At 37.3% G+C, this 12,527-nt stretch overlaps 1 long non-coding RNA gene across 1 annotated transcript; it reads right to left on the minus strand.

Moving 5' to 3' along the window:
• Positions 1-1,745: 1,745 nt before the first annotated feature.
• On the minus strand, positions 1,746-3,524 carry LOC131818924 (uncharacterized). The gene is made up of 3 exons (XR_009348976.1): positions 3,351-3,524; positions 2,202-2,406; positions 1,746-2,034 (listed from the first exon to the last, which is right to left on the minus strand). It is a non-coding gene; the product is annotated as an uncharacterized LOC131818924 (long non-coding RNA).
• Positions 3,525-12,527: the final 9,003 nt, after the last annotated feature.

Genomic DNA, 12,527 nt, shown 5'->3' on the forward strand with positions numbered 1-12,527 from the left:
AATACTCAGAGGGCAGGGCTATTATATGGTCTAATATCAATATTGTTGTGTCTCAGGGAATAGAGATGCCCCAGGAAAGGGAAACTGGGGAACAGCAGTTGAGCGGAGCAGTCAGAACACACACAGCTATCAGTTAAGTTCACTGTCTCACACTGGCACAGTTCATGGTGCCCCAACACAATTACAATGGAAGAGTTTGAAGTATTGAAAGAATTATCAAAATGTGACACAGAGACATGAAGTAAGCAAACATTGTTGGAAAAATGGTACCAACTGATTTGCTGGACACGCGATTGCCACAAACCTTCAATTTACAAAAAAAAAAAAAAAAAGCATTATCTGCAAAGCACAATAAAATGATGTTTACCTATAAATATCAGAATCATGGAACACTGCAGCAAAAACTAATGATGTACTGTATGGTGACTAATTTAATAAAAAATTATATAAAATTTAAAAAGACTTCAAAGATTAAATGAAATTTATTTTAATAAATAATGGTTATGTTACTTGCTAGTTTGCATTTAGACATGTTTATAAACATTCCCTTTTTCATCTTCCCAAAATTCAATTTGTTGTGTAGCGTGTCTCCCTTTATTTAGCGATATGCGTATAAACTTCTGTTCTTCTTCCGTCACCAACTTAGGCAAATGATATCTGCCCTCCACAAACACTGATCGTTTAAGTCAACTTCTCACAACTAAATTCCTCTTTATATCTCTATTCCCCAAGTGTAGGGTGAGACTACAGAATAATGAGTCCAAAAAGCTTATGGGTCACAGACTAAATCCTTAGTGTCTTGCACATGAGCAGTTTTTAAAATCTACAGCTGTGCAACCCATATCTGGAATTTCTACATTAAAAGGGGGAGATAGGAAATAAAAATGTACCAGTTGTTTATTCAATTTCTCACTTGGACTTTACCTCATTCTCATTAATTGAGTTTAATTTATTTTACATATTTTTTGGATGGACCGAACACTAGTGGTCTGACCATGTCAGCATAATTAGGGCAGTGGTTGAAAGCATGGCTGGAGCCAGGTTTCCCAGGTTTGGACGCTGGTTCTGTCACTCACCGGTCATATAAGCTTGCACAGCTTCTGTCACCTCCCCGTGTCTTGCTTAGTTCCTTATCTGTATCAGGCAGATAACAGTATCAGCTCAGGAGGCTGCTGTGGGGATTAACTGGGTCGATATGCAGAGAACTTAGAACACTGCATGTCACACTCTAAGCACTCTAAGGTTTTGCTATTACAATATTATTATCCCTTAAAACAATATCAGGAACCCCTACCGCATCTTTCTACTCCCATAAGCACTTTAGCAGGGCCCCCAAAAAATAAACATAAAAGCACCACAGGAGAAAATAGTAGAGTGTCTCCAGGTTTTTAAGCGCTAAAGTCACTCGTTTTTTAGCATCTAATTTCTAAGACCTAACCAGTCATCAATATTTCTCTTTACTGTGATTCAGATGAGGTCTGCTTCAGTAGTCTCAGCTCTGCAAGATGTCAGCGTAAGGAGCAGAAGGCTTGGTGCTAAGGAAGCTTCCACTCTGATTTAAGTAACAGCTGATATTAAGTATTAATATTTTAAGTTCTCTATAAAATTATGCTTCCTTTTTTCCCTTTCTTCCATTAGTATAGTCAACAAATGTAATTTCTTTTGTCTGTTTATAAATAACTAGAGAAATTTAACACTCTTCTAAAATCTAAACATAAAATCTTTTTAATAAAAAACAACAGGTTAATCCTGGATTTGGAATCAGAGAAATCATATTAAAATGCATACTCTGTGATTCATTCAAAACCTGAATATAGCAATATAAATCCTATAAAGCCACATGGATTTGAGATCAAGGCAAAAAAGGTAAATCAAACCTGAAATGAACGGATTAGCGGAAACAGGAGTGCTACTGTAATATTCCTTTGTATTGAGTAATAGGGAAGCAGATTTTTATCAAATCTTGCTTTCTAATTCCCATCTGGAAAAGCCTTGCTCTGGAAATGAACAGGTTTGAAGAAATGCCTTTGACATCTGTAAAGTTAAAAAGCATCAATAATTGGAATGGGCTTAATCCCCCATTCAACAGCAGGTACTTTACGTACAATCATAAGAAGTGATGAAATTCAGACACAGATGTACAAACTGTTAGACTTAATCAGATTGGTCCTCTACCCCTAGTTTAGTCTCGTCTGTCTTACCTTCCATTGAATGGGATGACTGATGGTTAGACATAAAGAAGAAATCCAGGTCAAAAGTCAGGTTTGAGGTGAGGGATGATGACTTATTTTAACTCCACAAACCACCAAGTACAGAAAGTTCTCACTGGTCCTTGTGCCATTGTGCATGTTAGTCTATGTTAAATTGAGTCTCTGAAATGAGCCTCGTGTCTGCCTCTCCGAGATTCTGTAACAACCGAAGGAAACTGTGTGTCAAAGAGGAACAATGGTGATAGCGTGGCCAAGCTAAACAAAGGTATTTAGTGGTTAAAACACTGGCTATTTGTGATGCCTAGAATGTTCTTGGGAGCAGCATACACATTTGGTCGCTCTGAAACCCATTCTGTGTGCACAGACCTCACCGCTGCTGTTCACTTCACCCCAATGGTAGTATGAAGACAGAGGAAGGATGACGTTTGTCATCCCATAACCAGAAGCAGTATTGGTGTCACTAGACACCTAATCTCTAGGTGTCCCCAATTTCTAGGTGTCACTAGAAATTGGTGATAAAAGTTAGGCATATCTATGAACTTATCCCTACAATTTTGGGGGGGTGTTTTTAACCCTAATTATTTACTATTATTCTGTTCTATTATAATTTTAAAGAAGAACTTGTAAATAGGCTGGAAACTATCTCAGCAGTAACACTAAGCATGTTATTATCTACCACTAGATTCTTTATATAGTGCTGCATAGGCTCTTGTAAATAAACTAAACATTGGATAACTGATTATGTTAGAACTAATACTACTAGAAATGGTACTATTTTCTTTTCTTTCTTCATTTATATGCTATTTTTTAACTAAGAACATGAATTGTTTTTAATCTTTAAACCACCATATATGCATATTCATTGTCCATATTATATTTTCATACCTTACAATTAAGGGTATAATAATCAAATAAAGATTTATATTCAGAGAAAGTAAAAAAAAAAAAAATCCTGTTCAGTTTTGTCTCATGTTCATGCAAATAAGAGAGTTTTTTCCTGAATCTCTCATCTTCATTAAATTTTAGTTTTAATATGAAAAAAATCTACAAACTCCAAACACAGCAACCTCTCTCCCTCTTCTGACCTCAATCCGCACAACCATAATACACACAAAACTTTAAAATTGAATTATTTCTTACCATATGGGATCTGAGAGTAAGATCAAACCCAACCTAGACAAACGCCGTGCAAGCTGACAACTGTTCCCGGAGTCCTGGGCAATGCCTGGGAGTGGGCCTGCCAGGGCCCACTGTTTTCAAACGAGTTTCATTTCTCTAACAATTTAAATCTGCCAAGAGGAAACCGAGACAATCAAGCACCGTGCCAAAAAGCCCCAAGCTTAAGCTAGAGATGCATCCTCTCTTTAGCCTGCTGATGAGAGAGGGAGCAGAGGGAGAGGAGAGGATAGAGATTCATAATGAGTAGGACAGAGGCTCAAGTATGCATTTGGAATGCCACAACAGGACAATTTCTGGTTCTAATTATGTTCCTTTGCTGAGCCCCGTATCCGGGATAGAGAACACTTTCTTCCTCTCCCTTTATGAACTCCCACTGTATCTGGGGCTGACTATTTTTGGAACATACCGTCTTCCTGTTTCCCCATCCCAGCGCCCCCCCCCCCCGAACCATGTCACCGGAAACACAGCCTCTCAGAGAGGCCCCTGCCCCCGGTTCCATTTCAGAACACTGTTCTGGTGCCGCAAGGGAAGTGTCCTAAGGAAGACTCAACACTGCCCCTCCTCCCAGATCTCTGGCTTTTTCCTTCTTTAGGTCATCTCAGATTCACAGAGAGAAGGTTAACAAGAAAGTTCCACTATCGTATGGACTCCAGTTTATGAGTAGAGGAGAGAAAATTGGGGGACTCCGGACAGCTTCCCACACCGGAGAGCCATATGTACCAAGAAAGGATGAGAACCTGCTCTGCCAACCTGGCGCCGGCCTTCCTGGCACCTCACGTTTGAGAAATGAGACCTACTGTTTCTTAGCACAGGTCCAGGTGGTAGAAATCCAGAGTCGATCCAAGCAGACTCCCTCCATCATGATACTAAAATGACAACAGATTGAGGGAAAAGGTGGTTTGGGGAAATATACGAATAAGCTACCGTGTGTGATATTTGAAGGTATAGTACTTCCGGAAGCACAGGTTTAAGACCTTTCCTGTTTTTTACAGTAGCTGAAACATGAACTTTTGAATCAGGCGCTTCTGGATTCAAATCCCAGCTCCCCACCAAGTAGCTGTGTGACCTTAGGCAGTTTGTTCATAAACTGTCCAAATTTTCGCTTCCTGTTTTTGAAAGGAGCATAATAAACTTATGTCACAGGATAACTGTGAGGATAAAATGTAGAATCATTGATGTAAAGCACATAGACTTATTGCCAGGTTATCACTGATACATGGTAAGCACTCCGTCGATGATAGCTATTAGTAGTTTTCAGTTGGGGATTAAAAAACATGATATTAAATGATCTTACTTATTTTGGTCTTAATCACTGGGAACATTTCATTTCTGCAAGTCTTTCAGGAGATTTTCTCTCAATCATTTTCAATTAATCCTGGAAAATCCATTACTTACCACATGACATCAGAGTAAGGAACAGCTTTAAAATCACAACTGAGAGTGATTTTGAAATAGACCCTGTGTGGGGACAAACTGAGATGACCTTTGTGGAAGACAATCTGGCAATACCTGTGAAGCAATCAGAGCCCCCGTTCCTAGAGCCGTTTCTAGAGCTGTGTCCAACAGGCTCGGTCACAATAGGACGAGCGTTGGAGCTTGTCTGGAATGGAAACCACCGAATGCCCATCCACACAAGACTATTTAAATACGTCATGTTATATCCAGTGAAGCATTATGTAGCCACTAAAAATCATACAGAATGACTGAATGACACGAGGGAATAATCATATAAATCAAAAGGCACACTGAAAAACAACATGGCAGAATCCCATTAAAAATATGTATTTCCTAGAGAGAATATAAAAAGGATATACACCAAAATATTAACATCTTTGTTTTTTTAAAGATTTTATTTATTTATTATTTGAGAGAGAGTGAGAGAGCACTAGTGAAGTGGAGGGCCAAGGGAGAGGGAGAAGCAGACCCTCCATTGAGCAGATAGCTTGGCGAGGGGCTCCGTCCCGGGACCCTGGGGTTAGCCGAAGGCAGACGCTTAACCAACTGAGCTGCCCAGAAGCCCCCAGAATATTAACATTTTTATATTGGCACAGTAGGATTATAGCTGATTTCATGTTGGTATTTTTATTTTTGCTTTTTTGAGATTGTTACTTTTTGCAAAACAGTTACTGGTTAAAAATAATATAAATGAATTTCCTTGAATTTTATATTTTTATATTTCACTGACAGTTTGGAAATGTAAATAATGATATCCATAAGTCTATATGTACCCACATGTATTTATTCATTTTTTTTCCCAAATCCCAGTATATTGATTTACATTATGCTTCCATAAAGAGGCATCCTTTCAGTGACAAATGAAAAATCCCCAATTTCTCATAGAAAAACTATGTATTTCTTCCAATATTCATTTAAAATCCAGTTGTAAGCCCTATTTAAGAAACAGTTTCATGCCTCTTCTTTGTAAAGTCTTCAAATGCTGCTGACCTTGCATAATAATTTTTCCCTTACAACATATTAATTATTGTTCTGGCACCTCTGGCCCACTCATGAAATCAATGAAGTGTGAAATGCCTCTGTGCAGAGTAATATTTCATATTTGGTACTTTATGTATTAATTACTTTTCTGTTTTTGCTAATCTAGTCAGAAAAAAAAATAACCTACCTCATTTTGTAATGAACTGTCAATGAGAAAGACAGGAAAACAGCCAACAAGTCACATTTGCTGACCTATTAAAAGCTGCTAAGAGAAGAGAGACTTCTACACTAGTACCTTTTTTATTGTCATACCGTCTTCTTATGTAAGTCTGCTGCTTCATCAGAGATGGTCCTTATAGCCGCGACTGGTTTTCTGATGCTTAAAAAACAGATGTGAAGTCTAAGAAGCGAGTTTGGAGCCTGAAATCAAAAATAAAGTCCAAAATACAAAATCCAATTCAGAGTCAACAGGAGGTACCACAGAGTGCACTGACAAATCCAACAATTTGCCAAACTGTAATCTGCAAAGAGAAAATATATGGGAAGATGCTGGTGAATTAAAATTCTATTTAGTTTCCACTTCAGCTGCTCAACGGTTAAAATATAAATCAGTATGACAGTCTGAAAGCAGGTTTAATCCTGAATTCCAGGAGCATATGCACTTTCTCTCCCTCTTTCTCTCTCTCCCTAATGCCAGTCATTCAGCTTGAACAGGAAAATTCAGGTGTGACATTTCTTGATTCAAGAGCTGTATTAAGCAGTTATAAAGCTGCTGTAATTTACAGCAGAGAATAAAGCTAACCTAAGAGACCTCAGCCCCAATTTGCTAAAACTTATTACACCTCATTGGCCACTGAATAGCCAAAAGAAGTAAAAAGAAAAAAAAAATCTGAATAAGAAACTTTAGTAGCATTAGCCTAATGAGAAATGATTGGCTTAAAATTGCTCTGGCTACATGGATAGGTTCAGTTTAACACTATTTACGATGTTATGGTTTCCTATTTCCTGTGTTACATAAAAGCCAAAGCAGTTACTGAAACAATACTAATGAGTCGATACATGTTTTCAGATGTGTGTCTGACTCTTGAGTCTAGTTAAACGCCTCAGTATGATGTATGTAGTTCTCTACTGAATATCCCAGCTGTTGAATTAATATTTTAAGGAAATTATCTTAAGCTACGCTGACTTTGATACGATAGATATACCCACTATGTTGATTTTATTCACACATCCCTTTATATAAAGTACAATGAACGTGCTGGATAAATGAACGTGTGATCATTAGTAACTAACCTCTTGTTAATGATGCCCCAAAGCTCTGTGAAGTGCACGACCTGGTTTTGCACCACACCACTTCAATCCATGTTTTTAATAAGGATCTTCTGCTGCAAAATCTATTTTGCCAAAATGATTTGGGTAGTGCTAAAGGCATAGGATAAACTCATGGCCAAAACATTACTAGGTAAAAGAAAAGTAACAAGTTACTGGTTTGCTCTAAATTAACATTCTTGGTCCAAAATAATTCTAACATTCTCAGAAATTAACCCATAATAGTAAGTTTGGTTAGGTGATTTATTTCCCAAAATTTTCTAAAAGTTGAATTATGAATTAACAGGTATGTAACATATAGTCTTTGTAGTACTAAAACCTCCACATACATTGATATTTTGGACTATGGAAGACAAAATTCTGAGGAGTGATTCAGATAATTCATAACATTTTTATACATGTACTAATCCATTGCAATATTACATGACATTTGGGATTCTCAGATCTGATAATTTTCCGAAATATAGATCAGGTACCCAAAACCATATCCATGGCTAAAGAGGAAGGAAATACTTAATGATATTAAATATAGACAAGTGTATAGTATATGTGTACATTAGAACAGCTATAAAAACTTTCCTTAAGAAACTTATAAAACAAAGCAAATCTCCCTCTACCTTAACACCAACCCACCCTAATCACTCAAGGGGTTGATGTGTGTTTGCTCTCTACTTTAGGCGGCTTACCTATTTCATAACTCATATATTGGTAGAACTAATTCAGTTATGGGGGGGGTGGAAATCACGTATATACATTAGGATGATTTTAAATAAGCTGGAAAGCAAATCATTTCTTGCCTTTTTTTTTTTTTTTTTTGGTTTGTTGAGTAAAGTTGAGTTGATCTGAGAATCATTAAAGAAAATGAGCAACATATGTTCTGCTTAGAACACAGTACAATTTCAGAGTAAAATCAGAAGACTGTTGAATAGAAGGAGGTCAAAGGTTAATGTTGGAAAGCAGAAATCACTTCTCATAAATCGTTGGCTTATAAAAATAAAAGGCTTACCCTTTTCTTTTGTTCAAGGTGTAATTGTCCATCCCTGCGACTACCCTTGGCAGTTAGATAATACACTGTTGGAAGAAAAAAAAAGGAATATTTGAATGTCCAAGGATGTATAGAGTATCGTTCTACCAAAGCTTCCAACACTGAAGTGTTTGTATTATTAACACCCTCTAAAATTTACTAGAGTGACTAATTTGCCATAGTCACTAGACAGAAATCATGTAGCATGATTTACACTACTACAAAATCTTTACTAACTTGGGCACCATAAATTTGATCATTTAATAATTTAGTGCTGAATCTCTTCTTTTAATGAAAGGAGAGTGATCATGATTATTATTGATGCTATTCTTAGTTAGTTTTAAATTATGCCATTATGATAAAACATTCTACTTAATTTAATATTTCAACTCAAAATTAATTTCCAAAGTCTTTAATTCTACTCAGTCTGCATAATCACAAGGTATTGTAATACTCTTGCAACTGAATCTCTAAAGTGCATTTAACAATAGAGAATGTTAAGTGGATATCTTACTTAGGTATTACAGCTTAGAGCTGGTCTTGGTTTTTGAGAATTCCAACAGAGAGCATTCTTATTAAGAAATTAAAAATCTCTTTCATTCTTGAAAAAAGATAAACAATAGATACAGCCATTTATATCACATTCTGATATAAGCATTGCATGATTTTAAATGCTGTGTTGTTACAAGTTTCCTACGATTTTTTTTTTAAAGAAAAGTGTGCTAAAAAAAATAACAGTTAACATATCTCAGAATGTTCTCTTGTGCCATCATCTTCCAATTTATGGCATCTAATGAATGGAAAAGTGAATTTTGACATTTTGTGAAAAGCAGTAGTTACTTCACATGCTGACAGGTGTTACTATAATAGCAACTTGCAACTTAAGACCACCATCTACTGGCTCTGCCCAATGCTGCAAAAGCTATCGGTGTAATCTCCCACTGATTTTAGATGCACTCTACCCAAAAATCTACAAACTCCCTTTTAAAGAATTTACTGAACTGGTAACTTACTTCCTAACCGATACTAAAATATTCAGTTTGCACATTCTTAAAGGCGCTCACCATTCTTCAAGAAAATACGATAACTAGAATCTTTTGTTAGATGTTGCTACCTATGGTGATTAACTGCAGATTTTTTTTTCGCATAATAAACCCGATATTCTTGAATCAAGACTTGATTGATAGGCAGAGATATCAAATTTATGCCCTGCCACAGAAGACACTCTACGACAGTCAGGATTCTATTTAAGCACTAAATAGGACACTTTGTTAATGAGGCTTCTTTACACTAATTCATGTTGCCTTTCCTTCCTCAGGACCCGTGGTGGGATACTACTGTCAGAAAGGGGACATAAAACTGTCATGTAGGGTCACAGCCTTCTCTGGAGCCTTTTAAGTTCCTCTGATAGTCATTTCTAGAACTACATAAAAGTTGAGTTACCTTTCCTAAGGCTTTCTACCTTAGCTCTGCTTCCTCTCAACTGAAGCCTTTTTGTTTTAAATTTAGAGATAAAGCATTAGATTTATGAAAGCTTCATTTCTTTCATGTACTACTCCCCCTCTCCTGGAAGAATGTAGTTCCTCGCTTTCCAAGTTCTTCAGATCATTTCATTCATTCATTCATTCATTCAAGAACATTTTTAGGGCCCTGGACTCTGTTAAATATATATATAGAAAGCCGTAGGCCTAAAATGATTGTCACTTAGGTTAAGATCTCAAGTCAGTAAGCCACGACTTAATACCTAGCCTAACTCAGTTTCAACACTCCAGAAAGGGAGTCTTAACCAATCAGTTAGAGAATTTTCCAGTCAATACAATAAGGTGATCTGTCATGGGCCCTCCTCAACCCCCAAAGGAAGATGAGGTAATCCACCTACTAAAACCCAAGTGAAGGTGATTGCACCTGAAATAATCTTTTTTTTTTTTTTTCCTGTTTCTAGCTTCCTTGTCCTCCCTTTATAAACCTTTCTCTTCTGCGACCCTTTGGAGTTCCCGTCTGCCTGCTAGACGGGTCTCATGAATTGTCTGATGAAGTCAATTAGATATTCAGATTTACTCCGTTGATTTTTTTTTAGCAATAGGTGAGTAATTACTCCAAAGATACAAAGCAATCCAAAGGGGCACCTGCACCCCAATGTTCATAGCAGCGATGTCCACAATAGCCAAACTGTGGAAGGAGCCGAAATGTTCATCGACGGATGACTGGATAAAGGAGATGTGGTGTGTATATAAAATAGAATATTACTCAGCCATCAGGAAGCATGAGTATTTACCATTTACATTGTTGTAGATGGAATTGGAGGGTATTATGCTGAGCAAAATAAGTCAATCAGAGAAAGAAAACTATCATATGATTTCACTCATGTGGAATATAAGAAACAGGTCAGAGGACCATAGGGGAAGGGAGGGAAAACAGAATGGGAAGTCATCAGAGAGGGAGACAAGCCATGAGAGACTCTTAGCTCTAGGGAAAACACTGAGGGTTGCTGGAGGGGAGATCGGTGGGATGGGCTAATTGGGTGGTGGACATTAAGGAGGGCAAGTGATATGATAAGCATTTGGTGTTATACAAAATTGACAAATTATTGAACACTATATCTAAAACTACTGATGTACTATAAGTTGGCTTATTAGATTTAAATTAAAAAATAGGTAAGTAAAACATACAGTTCCAATTAACATAACTGATATATATACATAGAAATATATATGTCTGGAAATATATATATTTCTATATTTCTACATATTTCTCTATATATTTTTCTCTATATATATTTCTCTATATATATATCTATGCTCCCTGGTTTCCTCAAAGGCATGAAATATATCACTGCAACCAATTTTTAAGGACTAATATTATAAATTCCTTTTAGGAATGTCCAAAGTTATGTTTCCGCCTCCCCCAGTCTCTACTATGTCAAAGACAAGCACAAGCACAGCTAATGAGGACACTTTCAACAGAGACGGGTGAAGTGACTTCTAAGTCCTCTGCTCATTTCTCTGTATACCCTGTGAAGTCTCCTACACCTGTGGTGATTTTCTTTGGTGTGCATGTGATTTGTTTCAACATTTTCCAAGTTACCCAGACTTGAAATCTCAGCTTTTCCAATTAAAATAAAATGCAATGAGGTAGTTTCTGCAGTCCTGCCTTCCTGCCTGTTTTCATGGAAGACAGGCTCTTCCTATCGAAAGTCAAGTGTTCACTACACCCAACACACATCAGCTTCTGGAGCCTTAAAGAATTTCCTCCTGCAAATAGGATTCTTTTTTTTTTTTTTTAATTTATTTTTTATTTTCAGCATAACAGTATTTATTTATTTTTGCACCACACCCAGTGCTCCATGCAATCTGTGCCCTCTATAATAACCACCACCTGGTACCCCGACCTCCCACCTCCTGCCCCTTCAAAACCCTCAGATTGTTTTTCAGAGTCCATAGTCACTCATGGTTCACCTCCCCTTCCAATTTCCCCCAACTCCCTTCTCCTCTCTAACTCCCCATGTCCTCCATGCTTTTTGTTATGCTCCACAAATAAGTGAAACCATATGATAATTGACTCTCTCTGCTTGACTTATTTCACTCAGCATAATCTCCTCCAGTCCCATCCATGTTGTGACAAAAGTTGGGGATTCATCCTTTCTGATGGGGGCATCATACTCCATATTGTATATGGACCACATCTTCCTTATCCATTTGTCCGTTGAAGGACATCTTGGTTCTTTCCACAGTCTGGCGACCGTGGCCATTGCTGCTATAAACATTGGGGTACAGATGGTCCTTCTTTTCACAACATCTGTATTTTGGGGGTAAATACCCAGTAATGCAATGGCAGGGTCATAGGGAAGTTCTATTTTTAATTTCTTGAGGAATCTCCACACTGTTCTCCAAAGTGGCTGCACCAACTTGCATTCCCACCAACAGTGGAAGAGGGTTCCCATTTCTCCACATCCTCTCCAACACATGTTGTTTCCTGTCTTGCTAATTTGGGCCATTCTAACCGGTGTAAGGTGATATCTCAATGTGGTTTTAATTTGAATCTCCCTGATGGCCAGTGATGATGAACATTTTTTCATGTGTCTGATAGCCATTTGTATATCTTTATTGGAGAAGTGTCTGTCTATATCTTCTGCCCATTTTTTGATATGACTGTCTGTTTTGTGTGTGTTGAGTTTGAGGAGTTCTTTATAGATCCTGGATATTAACCTTCTGTCTGTACTGTCATTTGCAAATATCTTCTCCCATTCCGTGGGTTGCCTCTTTGTATTTTTGACTGTTTCCTTTGCTGTGCAGAAGCTTTTGATTTTGATGAAGTCCCAAAAGTTCATCTTCGCTTTTGTTTCCTTTGAC

The sequence above is a fragment of the Mustela lutreola genome, chromosome 1 (assembly GCF_030435805.1).
Source record: "Mustela lutreola isolate mMusLut2 chromosome 1, mMusLut2.pri, whole genome shotgun sequence".
Lineage (NCBI taxonomy): Eukaryota > Metazoa > Chordata > Mammalia > Carnivora > Mustelidae > Mustela > Mustela lutreola.